The sequence below is a fragment of the Miscanthus floridulus genome, chromosome 7 (assembly GCF_019320115.1).
Source record: "Miscanthus floridulus cultivar M001 chromosome 7, ASM1932011v1, whole genome shotgun sequence".
In the NCBI taxonomy this organism is placed as follows: Eukaryota; Viridiplantae; Streptophyta; class Magnoliopsida; order Poales; family Poaceae; genus Miscanthus; species Miscanthus floridulus.
Genome location: NC_089586.1, coordinates 133,557,203 through 133,582,500, shown reverse-complemented (window position 1 = coordinate 133,582,500; position 25,298 = coordinate 133,557,203). Strand labels below are relative to the sequence as shown.

Here is a 25,298-nt window from a genome sequence, read left to right as displayed (position 1 = left end):
CGTTTAGTTCGCGAAAAGTACGAAATTTGGCTATTGTAGCAATTTCGTTTTTATTTGGCAATTAGTGTTCAATCATGGACTAATTAGGCTCAAAACGTTCGTCTCGCAATTTCCAACCAAACTGTGCAATTAGTTTTTATTTTCGTCTACATTTAATGCTCCATGCACGTACCGCAAGATTCGATGTGACGGATACTGTAGCACTTTTTGAGAAAACTTTTCGCGAACTAAACAAGGGCTTACAAGCTTGGCTAATGTATAGCTAGGTCGCTACCTAGCTAGCTGCTTGATTAATACTGCCCCGGCGGCCCGGCCGGCCGGCGCCCCCGCCCTATTCCATCTCCAACAACTCCATCTTTTGCATGCATGCATGCGGCGATCGATGCGGGCATGCGTAGCTGCTGGATCGGCCGGAGTACATGCATCCATCTTGTCTTCATTTTGGCTGCCATCACATCTCTTTAGAACTAGGTAAAAACCTCCCAGTCCTCATCATTAATTCTTCTTGATTGATGGTTATCGTATGTATGCACATCATCTCTTCTTCCTTGGGATCACTACTTGACGCGAATTGGTTTTTTTTTTTAACTCCACTTTCCAATATAATTCTCTTCGCCAGATCCAGACTTACTTTTGCAGTTTGGTGTCGATTGAGTTTGTTCCGGAATTCCTTTGCCGGCCCTGACTTTTATTTGTCCTGTTGATTCTTAACCTGTGACGATGGAATTTTCTGCAGTATATATTGTGTGTGTGCTTTGTTATACCAGGTCATTTCAGTTAGGCCCCTTTGGAATTGTGTGAAAATTTCTTGTTTTCTGCTTTTTTTTTCTTATGAAAATGAATTGATTCCTTCGAAAGTCCAATATGCCTCTATTTGTTATGATTGTGCCAAATTTTACACTAGAGGAGAGACTCATTTTAGTTAGTTCATCAGCCAGTAGGGAGATATACAAGCAGTAGATGAGGGGAGTAATTTAATTGTTTTCAAATAAAGAATATTTCCGAGGCGGGATTAATTATTATTTGTTTCGACATGCATGAGACAAATACTAGGAATGGCTAACAAGGCATAATGTGGATCGGCTGGTTAGTTTACCGTACCTGCATGCTTTACTATGAATTTATATGATCCATACTGCTGCTTACTGCCAGATGTATTATGGATTACATATGAGTACGTTGAGAGAGAGATCTCCCATTGCAACTGAATTCTTACATAAAATTCAGCTAAAAAATTAATGTTATTGACTTTAGTTTATTTGGTTGTTGTGCACTGTGGCGTTAGATTATCTAAACAGCATGGAGCAGAAAACTAATTAAACATTGTCAAAATACAGTATTTGACTTGTCGGAAGTTGATAACCATAGTAATTTACGGAAGCAGCTGTATGCTAGTATGCTGCAAGGTGGTAAGGAGAAGCAGCTGTGCACTGCACCGTGTCGCTGCTGATTTTACTGTTGGTCTATTGTACGTACCTTGCTGGCCCAGAAAGATAAGATGGCAGAAGCTCCTCCTCCTCCTCCTCCTCCTCCTCCTAGACACGAGCAGACACACACGGCTCCCTCTTTCCTCCTCCAACCCTGCTGCTGTCGCTGTCCCTGTCGTCTCTCATCTCTCTCTCTCTGACTCTGTGCGTGTGTGTGTACGACGATCCATGATCCATCCATCCATGGGCATGGAGCTGAGAAGAAGAGCTGAGCTGCTTTTCATTCTTTTTTCTTGGATCGTTCCCTTCCCTCGTGTCCCGTCCATCCATCCATCCATCCTGACCCGTCGCTTCATTCCCACCTGCATCTGCTGCACCCTGCTGCCCGGCCCGGCCCGGCCGACCCTTCCTTTTGTATTCTTCATCTCCTCTCGCATCTCTCTTCTCTCCCTGCGACCCTGCATTTCTTTCTCGTCTCACTTGAACACTTTTGCATTTTGGAAACCACCACTTCACTCCAGTTCAGTTCAAATGCATGTGCATCAACAATGTCAGTCTCCAGCAAAGCAATGCAAATAGGCATTTGCAACCTACTATCCCATATCTGGAAATCTGAAGCTGCCATGCCAATTCATTCAGACACTGACGGAAAGTCTGAAACTGAAACTGAACTGAACCCAATAATTGGCACACCAATGCTCACTTGCTGCCTGAATCATCATCATGCATGGAAGGGAAAGGAAAGGAGCCTTCTTTTCTTTTCACTCCTACAGTCCTACCACCATCATGAGTTCACGACGCATCGTCATCCGTGCTTCATTCACCACATCACCACTGCATCATCGATTACCACTAGAGTTGGTGCTAGTGAGAAAATTGCGTCGGCCCAAAGCAGGCAGGCAAGGCAGGGAGATGAAGTGACACAACAATGCAATCCTCTCTGCCTGCCTAGTAGGAAAGGAATACTCCTAGCCGCTGTTCAACCATGGATCTCTGTCCCTGCGTTGCCTTGCTCCATCAGTCGCCTTGCTGCTTTCACTGTGGATCCATCATCAGAGATTCAGAATTCCATGCCATGCCATGCTCCTGCTGCTGCCCCTGCTCGTGCTCGGACCATGCATGCCATGATAGCAATAGCATGCACACACTGATGCCTCGCTGCCGCTTCTCTCTCCTTTCTTTTCATGCATGCACAAGCTGCAGAGAGAATTTTCCGCCAACCCAACCTGCTCACCTCTGCCGCTGTATACACAGTACACGTACTTAGCCCATGTTTAGTTCCAACCCAAAATCCTAAAAAGGGCTACAGTAGCCATCACATCGAATGTTTGCGGTCCGTGTATGGAGCATTAAATGTAGACGAAAAAAAAACTAATTGCACAGTTTGGTGGAAAATTGCGAGACGAACGTTTTGAGCCTAATTAGTCCATGTTTAAACACTAATTGTCAAATAAAAACGAAAATGCTACAGTAACCCAAAATTCCAACTTCCTGAAACTAAACACGGGTTTAGTAGTATCAGGGTTACGGTCACAGACGGTGACACATTGTGAGACCCAGCCCATTGGGCCAGATCGAATTTTGGGTACTGTAGCTGCGAGTTCTGAGTTGGCTGAACCCGCTTAAATAGCCAGGCCAAAAACACGTAGTAACCTTCGGTTAACCGTTTTGCGCGAAGCGAGGATAAAAACGCAAGCAGGTTGCTACGTAGGTGGGCCTACCCCTCGGCAGAGTGGGCCTGTGTCGTGTGCCGGGCCTGGGGTGTTACAAATGGTATCAGAGCCAACTCTCGCGGTTTCACGGACGCATGGCTAGGGAGCTCGGACAAGTTGCGCATGGCTCTGCAAGAGCATGGCACTTGGGCCGGGGAGCTGGGAATACGGACGTGGGCTAAGAGAGTCGATTCTGAGCATTTGTCATGTATGGGTAAGCTGGTTCGATAGTTCGACGAGGACGTCGAGTCCTTCGAGGGTGGGTGGATGTGAGACCTAGCCCATTGGGCCAAGTTGGGCCGGACCGAATTCTGGGTACTGTATCGGTGGAAAACACTGTAGCTGCGAAGTTTAGTACCGTATCGTGAGTTCTGAGTTCGTCGAACTAGCTTAAATAGGCAGGCCAATGATGCGTAGTAACCTTCGGTTAACCGTTTTGCGCGAAGCGAGAACAAAAGCGCAAACGAATTGCTACGTAGGTGGGCCCACCCCTCGGCAGAGTGGGCCTGGGGTGTTACACACATGCTGCAAGATGATTACTTATTTAGGTCTTGTTTGGATGTTATTGGATTCACCTCAATCCATACGTGTTGGGATGGAATTTGGTGGAATTTAGTTTAAGTTTCACTTCAATCCATCCTAACACATATGGATTGATATGAATCCGACTATATCAGACAAGACCTTGAAGTCGACGAATAAATGACCCTGAATCATAAATCAGATGATGAGCTACCTCTGCTGTGCAGCTGCTAATGCGTTTCCGTTTTGTTCTCTGACAGTGTTGGGCAGGGCATCCCCATTGCATGCCCTCAACCAGTGCAAACTGTACATAAAGCTTCCGACTTACTATTGCACTAGTACGCTTTATTTACGTGCCTAAATAAATGCTTCAAGCAGCCAGCGGCCGAGGAGCTGATTGATGCAACAACTCAGTGCACTGAAAGACAGTAATTTTATCGGAGTGCAGAGTGCAGCATGAAAAAAAAGGGAAAATCTCTGTATGTTTTTTCTCTGAAATACTCTCTATGTTCCGGGTTTTAAGCTGTTTTGATTCTTCGTAGCTATGTACCTAGAAAAACCAAAACAACTTACAATCTGAAATAGAGGGAATAGTTCTCCCTCTATGTTACGGAAGAAGACTGACAGTATCATTCCCAGTTGGCACTCTCCTGATGATATGAAATAGTTGATGTGAATTTGTGGGCTCAGTAATGCAGCACACTAGGAGTAGTAGTTGTTAGCGAAATGCAAGTGTGGTGGTGTTCCTGATCAGACATACACATAAGTACAGATGGATGAATAGATAATTCAGCTGCAAGCAAGCTACAGCTTCAGACAATCAGACATCTGAACATATATAATCATGCATGATGGCTGGCAGATTAGACACATATGCTTTGTCGTAGCATGCAAATGCAACGAGTACATGTATGCAGGTAGTTTCAAGTACTCCTACGTCGTTTGGTGCTGACATGAAAAAAAAGGGCAGGATTTGGTTTGGAGAGCAGTCACAGTCCATCATGCAATCAGACATCACGTACAGCTTTATTATTTTGCTTATTAGGTGCAGGGTTGCTCTCATTCCATCCAATCAGCATTATATATATTCATCAGCAATAATCACCCTCCCTGCCGGGCTTAGAAATCACTACTCCATTATTATTTAATTTAATTTTCAGCAGGAACATGGAAAGTGCAAGGGGAGGAGAATGTGGGCAGGAAAACATGCATATTGTGGAGACCGAATTGCTAGCTTTCGACTTCTCTTTAATTTGTAGCTAGCTTAGCTGCTAGCTTAGGTAGGTGTGAGGCGTGTGATAAATCTTTACCATATATATGATATGATGAGTCGTTGCTGTTGGTCATTGCCATGTTATTATGCAAATGCATTATGCTTATCCCTGTCCCAAAAAGCCAACCATAAAGCAACGCGTTGCACAGCAAAAGCATGCATCTGCCACCAACTTTGCTTTACTTGGATTGGGCATGCAATGCGGTTTCATTTGTTTTCTAGCTTAGCTTCTTGATGTGCTTGCTATGTTGTACGTACCTCTCTTGCTCTGCTGGAGCCTGGAGTGCATTGTCAGTGTCCAAACAGACACTCCGATCCGGCCAGCAGAGCAGACAACAAACAGCATGCAGATCCATGGATCTGAGTGAGTGAGTGAGGCTGGATCGGATCAGAGCAGTTGGTTAGTGATGTCGACCAGCTCAGCTATGTGTTTCTCACTGCATGCATCTTATATATTATTATGCTCATCATCAGGGAAAGGAAGGCATTCTCTGCGCCCCCTTTTCGGCCTCTCTTTTAAAAGTTCATCATCAACTAGTGTATTTTCGTCCTCTCTTTTAAAGCTCATCATCAGCTAGTGTTTCGTATTGTTGCAGTACTGCCTAAAATCAGGCAGGCAACAAATTCTGTATGATAAATGCCATGCCCAACGCTCCCACTACGGTTCTGTTGGGTTCCTGCAGTGCCTCCTAAAATTCCTATCACATCGAATGTTTAGACATATGCATGGAGTATTAAATATAGACTAATTACGAAACTAATTGCACAACTTGCGACTAATTTGCGAGACGAATCTTTTAAGCCTAATTAGTCCATGATTTGACAACGTGGTGCTACAGTAAACATGTGCTAGTGACAGATTAATTAGGCTTAAAAAATCGTCTCGTAAATTAGCCTCTATCTATGTAATTGATTTTGTAATTAATCTATATTTAATGCTACTTATTAATATCTAAACATTTGATGTGATATGAATTTTAGGAGCGATTAAAGAACCAAACATCCCCTATGTGTTCTGTGGCTTCAAGTCTACCCGCCTGACAATTTTGTCCAACTCAAATTGATTGTATGCCTCGTGCACCCAGTGGCAGAACCAGAACTTTTGAACAAGGGGGGTGGACAATACGATGACACCTCGTAAACATGTTAAATATGTACAATAAATGTATGTCTCAATAGATTTTTCAACATTTTTACACAGTACTCATAATGAAAAAGCACAATATTTATCATCAAAATAAAGTGCGGCAGAAAGAGAAAGGGTAGGCAGCATGTGGCGTGCTTAGAGCGGGAGCAGCGTTGGTTCTTGGCATATTGGCCCTGTTCGCTTCTCTTATAATCCGTCTTTTTCAGTTTGTTTTTTAATCGGAACAGTGTTTTTCTCTCACAACAAATCAGTCGGAACAGTGTTTCGACTTGTTTTTTTAGCGAAACGAACGGGCCGTGTGTCTCGGTTCTTGGCATTCAAACCGGACGGACCTCATGAGGGCTTGTTCGGTTAGGGTGGATTGAACCCAGGAATTATTCCCGCTGATACAAATTAGACAATTAATCTGGCTGGGAACTGTTCCAAGCAGGGGCGGATCCACGGGGCTGCCGGAGCTACAGCCCCTAGTGAGTCTGATTTCTTCGTTATACTATGATCACTTAACCTCAAATCACTATTAATCTCTAGCTCTAGCTCTAGCTCTAAATCTTTATTATTTAGCCACCCTTTATTTCTCTCCTGCATCCCCCTATGGTTCCGAGTCACCATTGCTTGTCAAACGAACGGGGCCTGAGGCTTCATCCGATCCGGCCGGGAGCTATGGATCGGTGTGTGCCGGCACACATCTTCTGCGAACCGTACGTACGTACCTCTCTGTCTGATATATATGATCCGCGCGCAAGTGACGTGGTACGCACGTACAACTGGGACATGCATGGACGTCGACACGGCGTACGTGTCTACGGCGATGCCGATGCGGCGGCCGTATGTGTAGATGCATGAAACGCTATATATATATATATATATATATATATATATATATATATATATACACGGCGATGCCGATGCGGCGGCCGTATGTGTAGATGCATGAAACGCTATATATATATATATATATATATATATATATATATATACACACACACACCTGGGTGCATTCTGTATAGCAAATGCACCCGACCGCGAGCGCGAGCCGTACCGGCGCGGAGTCTGACCCGGTCGACCCGTGCGCCTGTACAAGCCCCGGGCGTCGCCCCTCAGCCGCAGTCACAGCCCCTCTCCTGGGCCAAGCGCACGAGCTTCCAGTCGCGCGTCTCCGGTTGGATAGGCCAGTTGTGACTGCTCTAGACGGCTGGTTGCAGCACCGTTTGTATACTAGTTGCAACTCATCCCTTCAACCGATTACAACTTCCGTCGTACACAAATTGCAACATTGGTGATAGGCCAGTTGCATTATGGTTGGGTAGGCCAGTTGCGACTGTACTGATCGGCTGGTTGCAGCACCGTTTATATACCAGTTGCAACTTATCCCTTCAACCGATTGCAACTTCTGTTGTACACAAATTGCAACCTTGGTGGTAGGCCAGTTGCATTATGGTTGGGTAGGCCAGTTGCGACTGTACTGGTCAGCTGGTTGCAGCACCGTTTATATACCAGTTGCAACTCATCCCTTCAACCGATTGCAACTTCTGTCGTACACAAATTGCAACTCTGGTGGTAGACCAGTTGCGACTCGTGTGATAGACCAGTTGCATTCCATGCAACGAGTGCACAGACCCTCTCTAACCCTGCACTCCACGCGCCAGGCACGCCCGCAGGAGACCCTCTCTAACTCTGGTGGGTTAGTTGGGCCGGTTGCCCAGACAAGCAGCGCCGGTTGACCTGGGGTGCATTCTGTGAAGCGAGTGCACCCGACACGCGAGCGCAAGCCGCGAGACGCGTGGAGCGTGGCGAGCAGCGAGCGCGAGACTTACCAGACTCTAGCTGTCTCGAGAGCCCCCTAAAAGGAAACCACCCTTTTCCTCTCCGGACTCCAAAATCAAATTGAGCCTCCAAATTTTCGTCACTTCCCTTGATTCGCCCCCAGATAACAGAGCCACCGTCGCCGCCAAATCTCGCCCAATTACTTCCCTTGCCGCCGTCGTAGCTACCCCAAGTTGCGCTGCGCCCATGGCCCCGCCATCGCTACCCCGACTTGAATCGCCACTTCCAGCAGAGCAGATGGATCAGCAGCTGGCGATTGTTGTCGCAAGCGGTGGAGATCCGATCGCATTGTCTCCGGCGCTACATCTGAGGCCGCAACTCCTCCGGTTCCGCCAATGAGCACGCCCGTCGCGAGAGCGGACATCCCCCATCACACGACTAATCTGACGCCAGCCGCATCGATTCCTCCTGGAGCATTAATCACTCCTGATCCTGGTCAGAGAATCCACCCGGTGAGCATCTCTTCTAATTGCAACTGCGATTTCCACCCCCGATTCCTCCTGGATCGCATGATTTTTGATTTTGCGGCGCTGTTATCTATGATTAGAATAAACTGGTGTGCCTGAAAATGTTGCAACTTCGGATGTGTTGATTGCAACTTCATTTTAGAATTGCAACATTAGTTGTAGTATGATTGCAACTAATGGTTAGGGACTAATTGCAACTCTATCTGTGACGTACATGCATGCAACTAGTGGATGCACTGTGATTGCAATTCTATCTGTCATTACAATAAACTACTGTGCCTGATGTATGATGCAAATTTAGATGTGTTGATTCCAACTTCACATGAGAATTGCAACATTAGTTGTACTTTGATTGCTACTACTCACTAAAATAAATTGCAACTCTATATGTGACGTACATGCATGTAACTACTGGTAATTGCAACTTCAGATGAGAATTGAAACAGTATTTATAGTTTGATTGCAACTAGTGGTGTGATTGCAACTCTATCTGAGAGGGCAACTAGGGGTTGTACTGTGATTGCAACTAATGATGAGAATTGCAACATTATTTATCTGTGATTGCAACATTTGGATTTTTCACATGAAGGATTGCAACATGAGTTCTGGTTTGATTGCAACTAGATGTGATACTGTAATTGCAACTCTATCTGTTTTTTATTACGCACCAGAATTCATTTGTATTTAGCACCGCGTATTTTCTTTTTTTGTAGGATCCAAACATACTAGATGTATTTATCCCAAGGGTGAGGCAGACATTCGAGACAAAAAAAAGAAGCCTACGTATTTTACTGTGATTGTGCAAGATTGGCTGGGTTCAGTGTGAGGGTGAAGAGAACTAGCAAGGAGACTGTAGACTGGGTTTGCAACCGAGAGGGGTTTCTGATAACAGATAAAGAGAATAACGAACCAAAGATTGAAAAGACATCAAAGAGAGTTGGCTGCCCTACATATGCTAAGGTAAAGCAAGATAAGAAAGCCAACCAATGGTACTTCGACCATGTTGAGGAAGCACACAACCACAAGTTGCACCTGTCGCCCAGGATGGTCAGGTACATGCATATTCACAAACAAAGGGACGCAGCGCTGGATGACCTATTTGTTATCATGGCAAGGAATGGGGTAGCGCACCAGGCTATGATGAATGTCATGTCCGAGCTATATGGTGGCCGCCAAAACTGGCCGTTCACAGAGAAAGATGTCAAAAACATGTATGTCCCTATGTGCTAAGTCCAGAAAAAAAAATTCCAAAAAGAAAAAAAAAGTATGCTCATAGCTACAAAAAAATAATTTACTAATTTCTTTTTATGTTCCAGGAATGCTGAGCAAGCAAGGGAGGAAAAAGATGTTGATCTGGAGAAACTTTTTTAGTTTTTTAGAGAATGCAAGACAAGCAACGAGTACTTTTACTTTGATGTGGATTTTGATCCGAAAACAAAGGTTCTCAGGAGCATATTCTAGAGCCATGCTAGTCAAAGAGCTGAATACAAGGACTTAGGTGATGTGATCACCTTTGACACAACCCACAAAACAAACAAAAAAACATGCCGCTAGGCATGTTTGTGGGGGCCAATAACAACCTAAAGAATGTGAGTTTTGGGCAAGCTCTGCTTCGGGATGAAACAACTGAATCATTCAAATGGCTGTTTGAAACTTTCAAGGACTGCATGGGGGGGCACCAGCCCTATGTGATCCTGACAGGTATAACTTTTACTCCAATTGCGCATATAATGTATTCCTAGTTTGCAAACTTGATAATTGAACAAATGCAATAAATTGGATTCTCCTATTGCAAACTAGATGTTGTATGGGTTGCAACCCTATTGTATTGTTGGTTCATTTTGGAAACTGTTGTTTGATAGATATGTTTGTATATATCTTTTTTTGTGCCTGCCACAGATGAGGATGCAGCAATGAGAGAAGCGATAATGACAGTGTTTGACAAAACACAACATAGAAACTGCAGATGACATATCACAAGGGCGTGGGAATACGAGCTCGACAAACTGTACATACAACACAAAGATAAAAAACTGAAGGAGAGGCTGGAATCTCTGATAAATTATCCACTAGGGCCTACACAGTTTGAGGAGGAGTGGAACAAGCTAGTGCATGAGTGTGAGATAGCTGATAACCCAGCAATAAATGCACTCTGGGAAAAGAGGAAGAGCTGGATTGCAACATACTTCAAGGGGATGTATTGCGGCAGAATGACATCCACGCAGAGATCAGAAAGCTAGAACATGGTACTGAAGGATGGTTATGTTAACAACACTACAACCCTACACACGTTTGTGAAGAGGGTGCTTGACTCGCTTCAGCACACAGACCACATAGATGCTGGTGAGACGCACTACTCACAGGTATGTTATTTTCAGAAAAATAACAAATCATTCCTGCTGTTGGTTGCAATTTGATCACAAAAAAGAATTTTGTGCAGGCTTAGGTCGTCCGAGCTTGCAAATCAAGGTTTGATGAGCAGCTCAGCAGGGTGTACACGAGGGCTGTGTACCAGGAATACAAAAGGGAATATCCTAATAGCACAGCATTTCTCATAGAACCTAATCCTGATCCAGAAGTCAGGAATGGTTATTTGGTGAGGCATGAGAAGGGCGCGGGGAGCTTCTGCTGGGCGCAACATGCATTTAAAGTGGTGGCTGACAAGGAAGCATGAGTGTATGAATGTGAATGCAAGCAGTGGGAGCACACAGGTAAGCTGGTTGCAACCTTGATACCTATCCAGTTGCACATCAAAATGTACCTGGGTGTTTCTGTGTATTAAACAAAATATACTAGAAAAATGCAGGGCTGTTCTGCATGCACATCATAAGGGCATTCACCCACCTGCAGGTGCAGAGCATACCGAAAAAGTACATTTACAAACAATACACGCGTGATGCAAGATCTCTGGTTCCATGGGACAGACATGATGTTGTGCAGGTTGGGCCGCGAGGAGACAGAGTAGTCACGGATGTCAAAACTGCTACCCAAGTTAATGAGGCTGGGCAGAGCAGGGAGCAAAACAGATCGAACTTTTGCTGAAACTGTGAGACATCTAGATAGAATCACTCCTGGAATTGAGCTTCTCCAAGCCACAGAAGTTGATTCTTCTATGCATCCAACCAATTCAACAGGGGCGGAAAGTGGGGAGTTGCAAGCTGTTGATACAATCCAGAATGTTGATGCTACTGCATTGATGCTGGATTGTAGTGCAGCTGTTGTGGAGACAAATGAAAATCAGGTTGAGATCAACCTTGATCCAACCTCTGCAAACCTCCTTGCTGGTATACCACTGGCTGAGCCACCAGTGTCACGCACAAAAGGTAGAAAATCTGGCAACGAAAGTCAATGTGCTGAAAAGATAAAGGGAACTAATAATCCTTATAGCACATACATGAGAAGTTATGGGAAAAAAGTGTGCCACACATGCAATGTTATTGGACACTACAGCACAACATGCCCGCTAAACCCAAACAGGAGCAGAGCAGCAGAGAACAGAAAAAAGAGGGCTGCCAAAACACAAGGTGGGACTACGAGAAAGAGAGGTCGACCAAAAACACAGAGGGAAAAGAATGAAGAACAAGAAGGGGACCATAGTGAGGACAGTGATGGCAACGACTATGAATCTGAATGAATCTCCACGTGTACTTAAAATCGTGTAGCTACATGTTCCCCAATAAATAATGTTATTATTTATTTTGTTTTCTTTCCAGTAACAAAAAAAGTTGCAACTGAATCTGAATGAATTCGCGTGTACTACAATCTACAAATTGCAACTCTGGTTGTCACACCAATTGCAAAACTCCAAGCCGTGACTATTATAATGTGTGCAAAAATAATGAGTTCAGATGTCCTCGGATTGCAACTCAGACCGTCAGCCGATTACAACTTACGTCATAAAATAGTTGCATTCCGGTTGGGTAGGCCATTTGCAACTACCCTAGACCGCTGCTTGCAGCTCCGTTTATATACCAGTTGCAACTCAACCCCTTGAACCATTTGTATACCACTTGTGAATCGAGTGATATGACAGTTGCATTCCAGTTAGTTACGCTAGTTGCAAAACTGCTAGTTGCGAACCCGTTAGCCGATTGCAACTTCCGTCGTGCGCAAACCGCAACCATGGTGGTGGCCAGTTGCGCCTATAGTGATAGCCGAATTAAAACTGCGATGGACGTCTGGTTGCACATGTGTTTGCATACCAGTTGCAACTTAGATAATCAGCCGATTGCAACTTTAATCATACACAAATTGCAACTCTGCTGGTACCAGACACGACTCGTTTGATAGCTGAGATGGAATACGATTCGCTACGCCAGTTGAAAATGCCCTGGTACCAGACGTGATTACATAGTTCCCTGCCCCCCAAAAGTGCACAGCACCAAAGTGTGTATACACAACAAGCTACATTAGAGCGCTAATATACACAACTAACATTCTGCACAGATTTCTAACAGTTTTTCAGCAACAACTATGATTCTGCACAATTTGACTTCCACCAGCAACACATGCACCATGTTAAAAACAAATGAACAAAAAATGTTCTACTGACTACTACCACTGTCCCATTCAATCCGTCGTCCCCCAACTCTAAATATATCAAGCGAGGCAAGAAGATCAACTTGATTGAGGGGATGGAACGTTAGGTAGTGCATCAGCTCGCACCTGTAAATCGTCCCCTTGAACTACAAGACCAAACAAAAAAATAGAGGAATTTGAAAATGTTAGTACACATGTCAGGTAACAAAACAAGCTGAAAAAGATGCAAAAATAAAAACAGATAAAAAAAAGTGGTAGAAATGAAGCTCACCGGGTTGATTTCCTTAGTTAGCTTCTCCCTATCATAGTACTCAATGTACTTCTAGATAAAGAATATACAATCGTTGAGGAGTGCCTGCTTAGTTACATTAATAAAAGGCCTCTTCCATCTGTGGACTCGAGGAAGTTTTCGGTTCGAGACCTTCTGGAATGCAGCATCGATGATGGGGATCTTGGCAAAAACAGCCTCGTGGTGATCAAGTTTGTCGGTGCAGTTCAAGAAGTAGTCGTTTGAATCAAGCACATCTATGCACTGGTGCAACATGTTGAATTAGTAGACAAAATAGTGAATTCCATCCCTGATTGGAATAAATATCTACAAAAAATAACCAGAGTAATTATCCAATGAAACGCGCACACAACAACAAACAAAAAGTTTAAAAATGCCAGTTGCATATCTTGGCATACAATAATTGCTACTGGCAGTGATGCTGGATTGCTAGTGTATTGAACAAAAAAAGTAGAGTGTGTAGGAGACTGCTAACCAGTTTTGCCTTGGACAGATCATAGTGTTGCAGCTGAGATTCAAGAGTTCTCCACACTCCAATAAACTCAGTCGTCTCAGATGAATCATCATTCAAAATTCTTGGACACTCTGAAATAGCAAACTGAAAAAAAGAATGAAAAAATAATTTAAGCGATCAGAGGGCATCGTTTTGCCAGAAAAAAATATAAAAATATTATACGGATGGACGAAAACCAATGTATCAAAATAACTCACAAAGAAAGTAGTGGTGAGGAACACCCTGTAGCCGACAGAATCCACTTTGTGAACAATATCATCGTGTCTTAAGCAGTGGACCAAAAAGTCGACCACCATAATCTCTCCTTGTGCTTCATCAGCAAAGTTGGAAAGCAGGTCCTCACCAGTAAGGGTACAGAAAAGACCAAACTCGATCAAGATAGTACTGCGAAAAAAAACATACAGTGCAAATCAATTAAGGGACAACACATTTGAAAAAAAAATCATACAAAACACTAGGGCATACGGTGCCATACAGACAATAATTGCAACATACAGGGTATTACATTTGCAACATACAAAGCTATTACATTTGCAACTGATGATGATGCAATTACAAACACACATACAATTGCATCATAGATAGCAAAAGATACAGAGTATTACAACTGCAACTAAAGCAGACAGTCCAGTACTACAAAGAATAAAACTAGAAATCAAATTAGGAACAACAAATTAGAAAAAAAAAATACAAAAAATTGCAATCATACAGTGCCATCATAGAAATTGCAACATACAGGGAATTAAGTTTGCAACTACTCAGGGGCTCCAGTATAATAACAAAATGCAACATAAAAAGAGGAACAGAGTGCACGAGCATACCGTTTCAATTCATCATCAGCGACGATCTTCCTCCTCAATGCAATTCCCTTGGCAAGAGGTACGTCGGGCCGGCTTTTTCGGATAACGAAAGGGGATAGATATTTCCTCGGCTTCAACAAAAGCCTATCACCAAGGTGCTGGAAAATTAACCTTTGAACCTCACTGAAGTCTACCAACCCTTCGGATACTTCTTCCTGCGAGAGTCTTACTGGTGGTGTCAAGTTGCTAATCTCGTCTTCAGACTCTACAGGGAACTGAATCTGTGAAACAGATGAGCTAGAACATGCCTCCTCAGGAATAGTAGAGTGCAATATAGCAAGCTCAACATCAGCCTGGTTGCGGAGCTTGTCCAGATCTTCCTCATACTTCTTGCGCTTGGCAGCATATTGTTTTCCAGCTTGAGTAGCCAACACCTTACTGAGCCTCTTCGCTGCAGCTTCCTAAGCCTGCACAGTGTCTTTATTCAAAGCATCTTGATTGTGCTTTAACTGTTTATCCATTTCAACTTGAAGCTTCATCAACTCTTTGTCTCCCTTCTTGCTCTGACCAACCTGCTTCTTCTGGTCATCAATCTCTGCCTTCTTCCCAACAATAGCCTGCTTCTTCTCCATCTTTTTAGCTTCAACATCCTTAGACATCCGTGAAGACCTTTGTGTGTATGTAATTGAAGGCTCAGCAACTGAAGGTGGAACCTCATGCACCATCGGGACATCTAGATTTTCCAGTACACCACCTTCCTGTGGACCAACATGGGAAGGAGCATCGCATGTGAGGCCAGCTACATAATCTACATTGCCTCCTTTTCTGCATGTGTCTGTATCAGGCGCAACTGGTTGCTCATCAGTTGAGGCATGCGAAGCATCAACTTCCTATTTCAATTGAGAAAAAAAAGTCTATAAGAGTATGAATTGCAACCCAAATAACAATTGAATTAAGAAAAAATTCTGAAGGAAGAGTATGCATGCTCACAACATGTTCAATTGCAATAGGAAGTGTAGAGGGGCAAACAACCTCTTCTGCTAGAGTTTCCTGAAAACATATCGAGAGGAAAAAAACATGTATGAAAAACAATATGAATTGCAACACGACTGTAATCTGGATTGCAACTAAAGACTCATATGGATTGCAGCTTTTGAAAAAACACCTACATCAATCAAGTTCGAGCTGACCAGTCCTTCCTGCTCATGTACAGGTGCGTCTGAAACCAAATGCGGAATCTGCTCTTCTTGGTCAATCTGGTTTCCATCAGACGCATCGTGCTCCACTACCTCCTGATGAGAAAAAAAGTCTGTAAGAATATGAATTGCAACCCAAATAACAACTGAATTGAGAAAAATTTCTGAAGGAAGAGTATGCATGCTCACAACATGTTCAATTGCAACAGGAAGTGTAGAGGGGCAAACAACCTCTTCTGCTAGAGTTTCCTAAAACATATCGAGAGAAAAAAAACATGTATGAAAAACAATATGGATTGCAACACGACTGTAATCTGGATTGCAACTAAAGACTCATATGGATTGCAGCTTTTGAAAAAAACACCTACATCAATCAAGTTCGAGCTGACCGGTCCTTCCTGCTCAAGTACAGGTGCGTCTGAAACCAAATGCAGAATCTGCTCTTCTTGGTCAATCTAGTTTCCATCAGACGCATCGTGCTCCACTACCTCCTGATGAGCGTCTCCCTAAAAAGTGTAGAAAAGAAAGCTGTGATAAGTAATGGATGGTGATAGTTGCAACAATGCGAATGCACTGGTTGCTAATCTTGATGGGTCACAGTTGCATCTCATTATGCAAATGAAAAATAAAAAGTCTATGCATGCAAAAAAAGGATTCAACAAAAAAAAGAAATGGATATGCCCACTAGTAATTATGATTTAGTTGCTAATATAAATGGAAACCAGTTGCATCTCAATGTGCAATTGGGGGGGGGAGTTGCAACATATATGAGTGTGTGATTGCACAATGATAAAATAGCTTGGTTGCAACTCAAAACACAAACAGGCACCAGGGCCTTACCTCGGATTGGCTTTGTTGCTCATGACCAGAGATTGCAGAGGCATTCCTATTAGCAACTGCATGTCGTGGAGCACATTCACGGGACAATGATGGAGATTCCAACAAATCCATTATGTCATCCACAGCATGCAACTCACCACGTAATGCATGCGGTGCTGCAAAGAAAAGAACAATAAAAATAAAAGGAGACAAAAAATGTGTAAGAAAAAAAGATTTGTGATTCAGAAACTACCAAAGAAATTTATTAGAAAACTAGTTACATGGCAAATCAGCCTTACTTTGTGGCTAGGAGTGCTCTTCTTGCTGTGCAGTACTGCCATCATGCACTGGAGTACTAGGCAAATCATCATGCGGGACAAAATCATCATTCACTAGAGTACTAGGCAAATCATCATGCACTTCTTGACGGTCTTGCATTGAAACATCTACTTCAGGGTTTGTGCTCGAGGGGCGTTGTTCACCTTCAGCGTGTCCTAAAGCAGATGCTTCGCCACACTCTGACCGAAGTCTCTTCAACCCTGATAAACAACCCTTCTTGCCATTCTTCATCCTCTTCAAGTTCGTTGCAAACTTCTGAGCACGGGCATCATCCAAGAGTTTCTTGATGCCGACATAACACTCATGATGGGCTTTACCCATAAGCTTGTCAGCGCTCCTTGTTAGATCATGAGCCTTCCTCGTCATTGATTGAGCCTCGGCAGCACTAGCATCGAAACTCTTCAAAATTTTCTCAGCCTAGCTCTTCTTGCTTCTTCCAACTAAATTGAATAGCTCCTGGCCAAAACTTGAGAGGAAACTAGGATAGTTGAACAAAACATTTTCGCCCATCGTGCTACTACAAGGAGCAGAAGGTCCAGCAGCGGCTGCAGCAGCAGATGGGGCAAAGAAGGGTGCAGGCTCAGGGGCGGGTGCAACGGCAGGTGCCATCATGGGTAAGGGTACGACAGCAGGTGGAGGAGTGTAGCACGTGCTTGATAGACTCCTCAACTAAAGACAATAAAAAACACAGAGGCACAACAGAGCGTGAGTGGAAAAAAAACAGATTGCAACTATAAAAAGGCAAAAGCAAGTTGCAAAACAAAAATTTACATGTGAAAAAATAGAAATCACCTGGAGGTTGCCAAACTCGACGACTCCACCAGCTACATCTCCCCTGCGATCCAACGCTGCTAATTTCTCAATCAACATATTATCGAACAAAGAACAACGAGGTAACATTGCCTGATCTATGTTCAGATTGTGCTGGAGGCGATCAAGATATACCATCTGCAATTATAATTAAAAACAAAACAAAAAAAGTAAGCATCCCAATTACAACTCTAAAAAAAGAAGATGCACCCGAAAAATGCTAAGTTGGGATAGGGATAGTTGCAAAGCTATAAAAGAAAAACTAGTTGCAATGATTCCATATAACCAGCAAACCTCAAAACAAAACGAAAATTGAAATAATAAAAAAGAAAAAAAGGCCAGTTGCAACTATAACTCTAAACCAGTTGCAATGATAAATGTAACCCAATTTCATGAATGGGGATAGAAGGAGGAAAAAAAGAGAATGATTAGATAACTCACGACAAGAAAGATTCCACAACCATTGATGGGTGCGATTTTCCCCTTCACAAAAGATTCATGCTTATACAGCCGAGTAGCATGCCGAAGGTTGTCAACAATTGCTTTGCACCAGTTAATTCCACTGATGCAGCGAACATCCGCAGTCCAGATGATATCAACAAGCCTAATGTAGTTGTCGGTGTTTGCAAAAAATAACGTGCAGAATGCATGCATCAACCAACACCTGACTGCCACATCTCCCTGGAGAGCACAAAACTGGATCTTCTCCTTAATCACCTTGGGAAGTATTTTATTGCCTGTTACATCATGTACCTGAAGACTCAAACTGTTGCGCATCTCCCGTGCTTCTACCATATTCATGTTTGGGGGGGGGGTCATTTCCTACTCTATTCAGCATGAACATACACCAGATGGCATGCTCATTGATTTTAATAATTTTGCCCATGCCGAGCTCTAGAGACATAGACTTTGGATTGAATTTATCCATGAGCCATATAAGCAGCATCCTAGGCAATGAAGTAGGCTTAAACTCCAACAGCCTGCCAAAACCCATTGCACGTAATCTGTCCTTAATTTCATCAGGTGTTGCTTTAACAAGATCAACAAATTTTCCAGGAGAGCAACGAAGCGACACTACCCTATCCCTCTTAACAGGATCGATATTTGTTATCTGCAGGTTGTGCAAAAACAAAAACAAAAAAAACAAATATGATTGCAATACTAAACAAATATAAAATATTCAAACAGAAAATAATAATAAAAAAGTACATCAAATTTTTTTTACCTCAGCAGTATCTACTGCCTGAGATATGGTGGAACTGCCCTCCCCACGACGCCTCTTTCTACTAGCACGGCGATCAGGCAATGGGATTGTTGTGATTGGAATTGGCTTAAAATCATCATCAAGATCATCGACACTAACAAGGGGCTGTACAGGATCAGAAGGATCATCATCACTTGGATGGGGCTGTGAAGCAACAGGAAGCATCAGATTTCTCCCCTTGTGTAGCGTCTTCAAACGAGGGGACGACCGCTGAGGCTCCATCATAAGCGCTATTATGTATAAAAAAAGGTTAGTGTCTGCTTTAAAAAAAAGATGATAGAGAGTGCAATGAAATAACAATTGCATGCACTGGTTGCAAACAACAAAAAACTAGATACAGGACAAAAAAAACTAGAGATTCATTAAACCAACATACGCATAAACAAAAAGCTCCAGCACATCAAACAGTAACTAGAAACTATAAAATTGCAACATACAGGGGTATTATATTTGCAAGTAACCAGGCAGTCCAGTACCATCATACAAATTGCAACATACAGAGCATTAAGTTTGCAACTACAAAAGGAGCTCCAAAACCATGAAAAAAATGGTAACATACAGGATATTACAATGGCAAACATACATGGAATTACATTTGCAAAACTAACGACAACAGAATTGCAACGTACAAAAAGAATTGCAACACAAATTGCAACATAAATGGTATTACATTTGCAACTAAGCAAGCAGCCAGTAGCAAGAGAAATAAAACTAGAAAATCAATTTAGGAACAACACAGGATCAGAAAGATCGTCATCACCAGGATGGGGCTGTGAAGGAACAGGAAGCATCAGATTTCTCCCCTTGTGTAGCGTCTTCAAACGAGGGGACGACCGCTGAGGCTCCATCTTAAGCGCTATTATGTATAAAAAAATGTTAGTGTCTGCTTTCAAAAAAAGATGATAGGGAGTGCAACGAAATAACAATTGCATGCACAGGTTGCAAACAATAAAACTAGATACAGGACAAAAACTAGAGATTTATTAAAGCAATGTACACATAAACAAAAAAGCTCCAGCACATCAAACAGTAATTAGAAACTACAAATTGCAACATACAGGGGGATTACATTTGCAAGTAACCAGACAGTCTAGTACCATCATACAAATTGCAACATACAGAGCATTAAGTTTGTAACTAAAAAAGGAGCTCCAGAACCATGAAAAAATAGTAACATACAGGATATTACAATGACAACATACATGGAATTACATTTGCAAACTGACGACAACAGAATTGCAACGTACAAAAGGAATTGCAACACAAATTGCAACATAAATGGTATTACATTTGCAACTAAGCAAAGCAGCCAGTAGCAAGAGAAATAAAACTAGAAAATTAATTTAAGAACAACACATTGGGGAAAATCATACAAAAAAACACTACACCACACAGTGCCATCAGACAAAATTGCAAACATACAATACCCATCATACAATTACCAACGAACAGACCATTAAGATTGACAACAAAAAGGAGGGATCCAGTACCGTTAGACTAAAACTAGAGACTAATTTACAAACATCCGCATAAAAAGGAACAACAAATTTACAACCTATTCAAACCCCTAGGTACCGATTGGGCGGAATGATGCGCACAGGATGAGGGAGAATAAGGGGAATACCTTGAGGAAGATGATCGAAACGTCGACAACGGCGAAACTCGTGACGACGCCTCAAGACGACGGCGACGCTTGCTCAGGACGCTAGTTCTGTGCCAACAATGACGAAGTTAGCAAGTGCGCGGCGGAAATCCGAAAAATCACGTGCGGTGAAGCGGCGGAGAAAAACGGGAACAGAGAGAAGACGAAGAGACGAAGAGAAGAACTGGAGGAAAAAAGAGGAACTGCTGCGGGAGTTGGTGGGGCACCGTCAAGACATGCTGATTAATTCGGACGCCGGTTGGCTGTGCAAATGGGTCGGCGGCTCGGCCTGACCCAGGCGCGCCGGTTGGCCTGGGTGCATTCAAAATAGCAAAATAGTGTGTGTGTGTATATATATATATATATATATATATATATATATATATATATATATATATATATATATATATATATATACAAAATAAGTTATTCTGTAGCCACCTCTATTTACGATAATTTTATATACTAATTTGCAATAGTTAGGTTACTATAACACACGGAGATATTTACCATAACATTATAGTAAACCACTTAGTAAGGAGTTACTATAATTTCGTAAATTAACACAGTAATTATTGTAACTCAAAGTGGCTACAGAATAAGCTGTTTTATAGCCAGCTACAGGGTAGTATATATATATATATATATATATATATATATATATATATATATATATATATATATAGTACATCTTCCTCTTGCTATAACTGTATCGGATTTTCAGTCCACTGGCATGCATGCAGCGTACGTGACAATGTATGTATGTATGTATGTATGTATGTATGTATGTATGTATGTATGTATGTATGCATGCATGCATGCCAGGTACCACACGTACTTGCGGCGGGAAGGGAAATCAACAATCCTCGATCGCACCACAGTCCACAGACAGCTACGTAGCGCACGACGTCGTCGATCCGTCATCGCCATCGGCTGGCAGACGAGCCGGCGAGCGCCACGGTGACCACGAGCTAGCGCCTGACGACATCCGGAAGAGCAGCGGTGATTGGTTGCATTGCATGCATTGGTTCCTTCCGCCGAGACGAGCTGAGACAGTGAGTGAGTCGCCGGCAGCGGTACGTGTCGCTTCTCGTCTTTGAATGAATACCCTGGTCATTGGATTGGATCATCATTCAAAGCAAAACCTCAGCTTCAATTCGCACTAATCTGCAGGACCTCAATTTCGTTGTTTCTTTTCACTGGCTTGGCACACAACATTACCATTACCATTACCAAGAGTGAACGAATGAACTGGACTATCCTAGTGCCATGCTGGGGACTCAGCATGTCATGGGGTCTCCGGGGGTTTTGGACCTCTATATATAGCCCATGGTCTTGTCGGGCCGGCCCAGCAAACAGCGAGCGTAGAAAATTATCCTCCTCCGTCATTCCAAATTACAAGTTATTTTAACTTTTTTTATAGTCAAGGCATCTCAAGTTTGATGAAGCACTAACCCATGGGGCGTGGCTAGCGCCCGGACGTTCGGACGCTCGCGCCGCTGCCCCCCCCCCCCCCCCCCCCCCCTCCGGTCTCGCGTCCCGAGCCTTCCCACCCACATCCCGCCCATGCCAGTACAGACCGCCTCCGCCTTCCCGCACCTGACAACGAGGCGAGACAGCAGAAAGGCAAGGAGGGAGATGCAACACTCGATTTAGTTTTGAAACATCCAGATGCAACAATTGCAATATACGTCTGAAAACAAATGAAACATTTGAAACATGCGCCCGATGAAACAATTGCAAAAACAAGTAAAAACACTCGAAGCCATTGTAAACATGCACAACATCCAGATAACACACTTACATCATATGTATGAAAATATATGCAACATCTAAATAAACACACTTGCAACATATGTCGGAAAAAACAGATGAAACATTAAGAACAGAAGCTTGCAACATACGTGTACAACCATTACAACATGCACGACATCTCAACTACTTTTGCAACATCCGTATGAAAACACTTGCAAACTTACCTCTAAAACTTTTAAAACAGATGCTTGCAACATGCAGTTTCAGAGCAAACATCTCCTTGCTGTTTTGAGAATGGAGGCTCGTCGACACGTGGAGTAGGTGCTTGTACATTTAAAACAGACGCTTGCATGACGGTGCTTGTAGGTAGCGGCTTGGCGGTGGCTGCGCGATAGGGCAGGGAGGCAGCGGCCGCCCACTGCGCCCGGCAGGGCCGATAGCCGAGCTCCGCGACTCGTCGCGGGCGGTTGCGTGCCTGGCAGGGCCTGCAACCGTGCCGCCACGACTCGCAGGAAGCCACGCGCCGAAACCAGGAGAGGGCTGGCAGTCGAGGGCCGCGTGCGGGAGCGAAGCGGAGCGGAGCAAGACATGCGGGAGTTGATTTTTTCTTTTTATTAGGCGAGCGGTGCATGCAGCAGTGAGTGAAACAAGTATCCGGCCTTCTAGACATCTTAATGGTAGCATTACCATAACCAATGTACAGATCATATAGACAGTGAGCATTCTATTTTTCAAATTACGAATCACGAAGCAAGGGAGTGCTTTGAAAAGGAAAAGAAAGTAAAAGCTGAAATAATATAACCACGGATACATATTTTCTTTTCGAACAATAAATTAATTAATTAACCAGCTAGCTAGCTGTGATCGTAATAGATAGCTAGCTGAGATCGTAATATTGCCAGTAAATTAGCAAAGTCGATCTGGCACCTGATACGGATCAATATTTTCGTTTGAAATCGACACTAAATTAGCAAACTCGACACCTGAAATATTTGCCCATGAAGACGTCACTGGCACCTCATACAAAGCTCACATACAGCATATAACATATATAAAGCTTATTTTCTGTAGACCATAAGCTGCTACGGAGTAGCATAATCCCCTCGGAGGGGAGAAGCTCCGTTCGAACGTCCCCAACCCTGACCCCGCCTCTAGATCCCTCCCCACCGCTACCGCCGGCGCCCCCCCCCCCCCCCTGCCTCCCTCTCCCCCTCCCTCCTCCCCCCCTTGCCTGCGCGCAGGGGCACGCGTGCTCGTGGCTCCGCTGCCCGTGGAGGACCCCTACTCCGGCCCTCAGCCGTCGGAGCTGGAGTCGCCGTCGCGGCCGCCCCGCCGTCCGCCGGGGTCGGATCTAGCTGCCCGCGAGCCCCCGCACGCCATCGGGTGCTCCAGTCTACGGCCTCCACCGGCGATGTGGAGCGCACGGCGCAGTCTGCGCAGCCGCCGGAGCCCTCTCCAGCGTTCCGCCGCCCGAGTCCTCCTCCTCCAACACACCTCCGCCACCCAGATCCAGCGCGCCGCCGCCCTCACCACCGTCGGGGCCGGCTCCTGCAGCAGAGGCGGCCACCCAGCACGAGGCATGGGCGCCCCGCGCAGCCGGACAGTGCAGTGAGCGCTACCGCCGACGACTACGACCACTCCACGCCGCTATCTGGTCCCAAGTTCGCACCTTTTGAGCCGGCCGTGGCGACGCTGGACACCCGAAGCCCCTCCACCCTCTCACCGGCGGCGGCTCCGTTCTACCCAGGTGGCGCCCTGGTGAAAGGTCCTTGTGTGGTTTTGGTAATTGAGTGACAATCTAGGTGGACTAATTGTGTTTATGTGAGATACACAGGTGATTAGTCCACAGGTACATATGTGTGAGCAACATATGCCATGAAGGTGAAAATGGCTTGGAGATGTTGCAAAGCTCACACATGTGATGATGAAGGAGCTCATTGCACATGAGACATGACATTGAGTCATGTGATCAAGGTGGAGAAGATCAAGACACTTGGCTTGATGGACCGGTTGCAAGCGTGAAGGGCAAGTTGGAGGCTTTGGAGCGATGGACCGCGTGGCGGTGAAGCTTAAGCAAGACTTGGCGCCGATGGACGAAGGCAACGGTGAAAAGCAAGTGAAGTCAAGATTGATGAACCAATATGATCACGTGATGATATGAAGTGGATCATATCATTGTTGATTGTGTTGATGCATGTGTTGCATCGACATTGGAGGAGATGGAATAGAATGCGCAAGGCAAAGGTATAACCTAGAGCATTTTATTTCATCGGTCATAGGTGTGTAGAGAAGTTTATGACCGGTTTTAGGATAGATGGCCGTACTTTCAAGAGGGACAAACTTGTTTGCATATCAGTCATCTAGTACCACTTGAGTGATCTAACTTTGCATCGTTGCTAGGATTGAGTGGCGTGGCAAGTTGAGTGGCTAATCCTTTGGAAAATAATTGTGAAATTGCTAACACACATACACATGGTGGTGTTGACACATTTATAAAGGAGATGAAGTTGGAGTTGATGTGGATCAACTCGGCGATGGAACGGAGGCAAGAAGGGTTCGAAACTCCACCGGCGCCCTATACAGAAAAGACAGGGTCTCACAGAGTGGACCGGACGCTGATCACGTGGCGACCGGATGCTGGGGTCCTGCGTCCGGTCAGTGGCTGCAGAGAGCGTGCAGGTGTCGGTCTTCGACAGGACGCTGGCGCTAGAAGTGACCGGACGCTGACAGGGTGCGTCCGGTCAGGCTGACGTATGGTGACATAGAAAAGTTGGAGAAGGACCGGACGCTGACGCTGCGTCCGAAAGTGACCGGTCGGACGCGTCCGGTCACGACTGGTACCTTACTGGAAACGACCGGACGCTGGGGTTGCTGCGTCCGGTCAGTTTGAGCAGCTGCGTTCGGTCATCACTTGACCGTTGAGATCAAGTGACTGAGGTTGAACGGAGGCGATACGTGG

At 44.3% G+C, this 25,298-nt stretch overlaps 1 long non-coding RNA gene across 2 annotated transcripts; it reads left to right on the top strand.

Annotated features, from left to right (window-relative positions):
* Positions 1-298: 298 nt before the first annotated feature.
* On the top strand, positions 299-12,042 carry LOC136464890 (uncharacterized). Of its 2 annotated transcripts, XR_010761297.1 has the most exons (6): positions 299-471; positions 9,086-9,583; positions 9,689-10,073; positions 10,272-10,735; positions 10,813-11,083; positions 11,179-12,042. It is a non-coding gene; the product is annotated as an uncharacterized lncRNA (long non-coding RNA). The 2 variants fall into 2 exon arrangements; XR_010761296.1 differs by having other exon boundaries at positions 10,813-12,042.
* Positions 12,043-25,298: the final 13,256 nt, after the last annotated feature.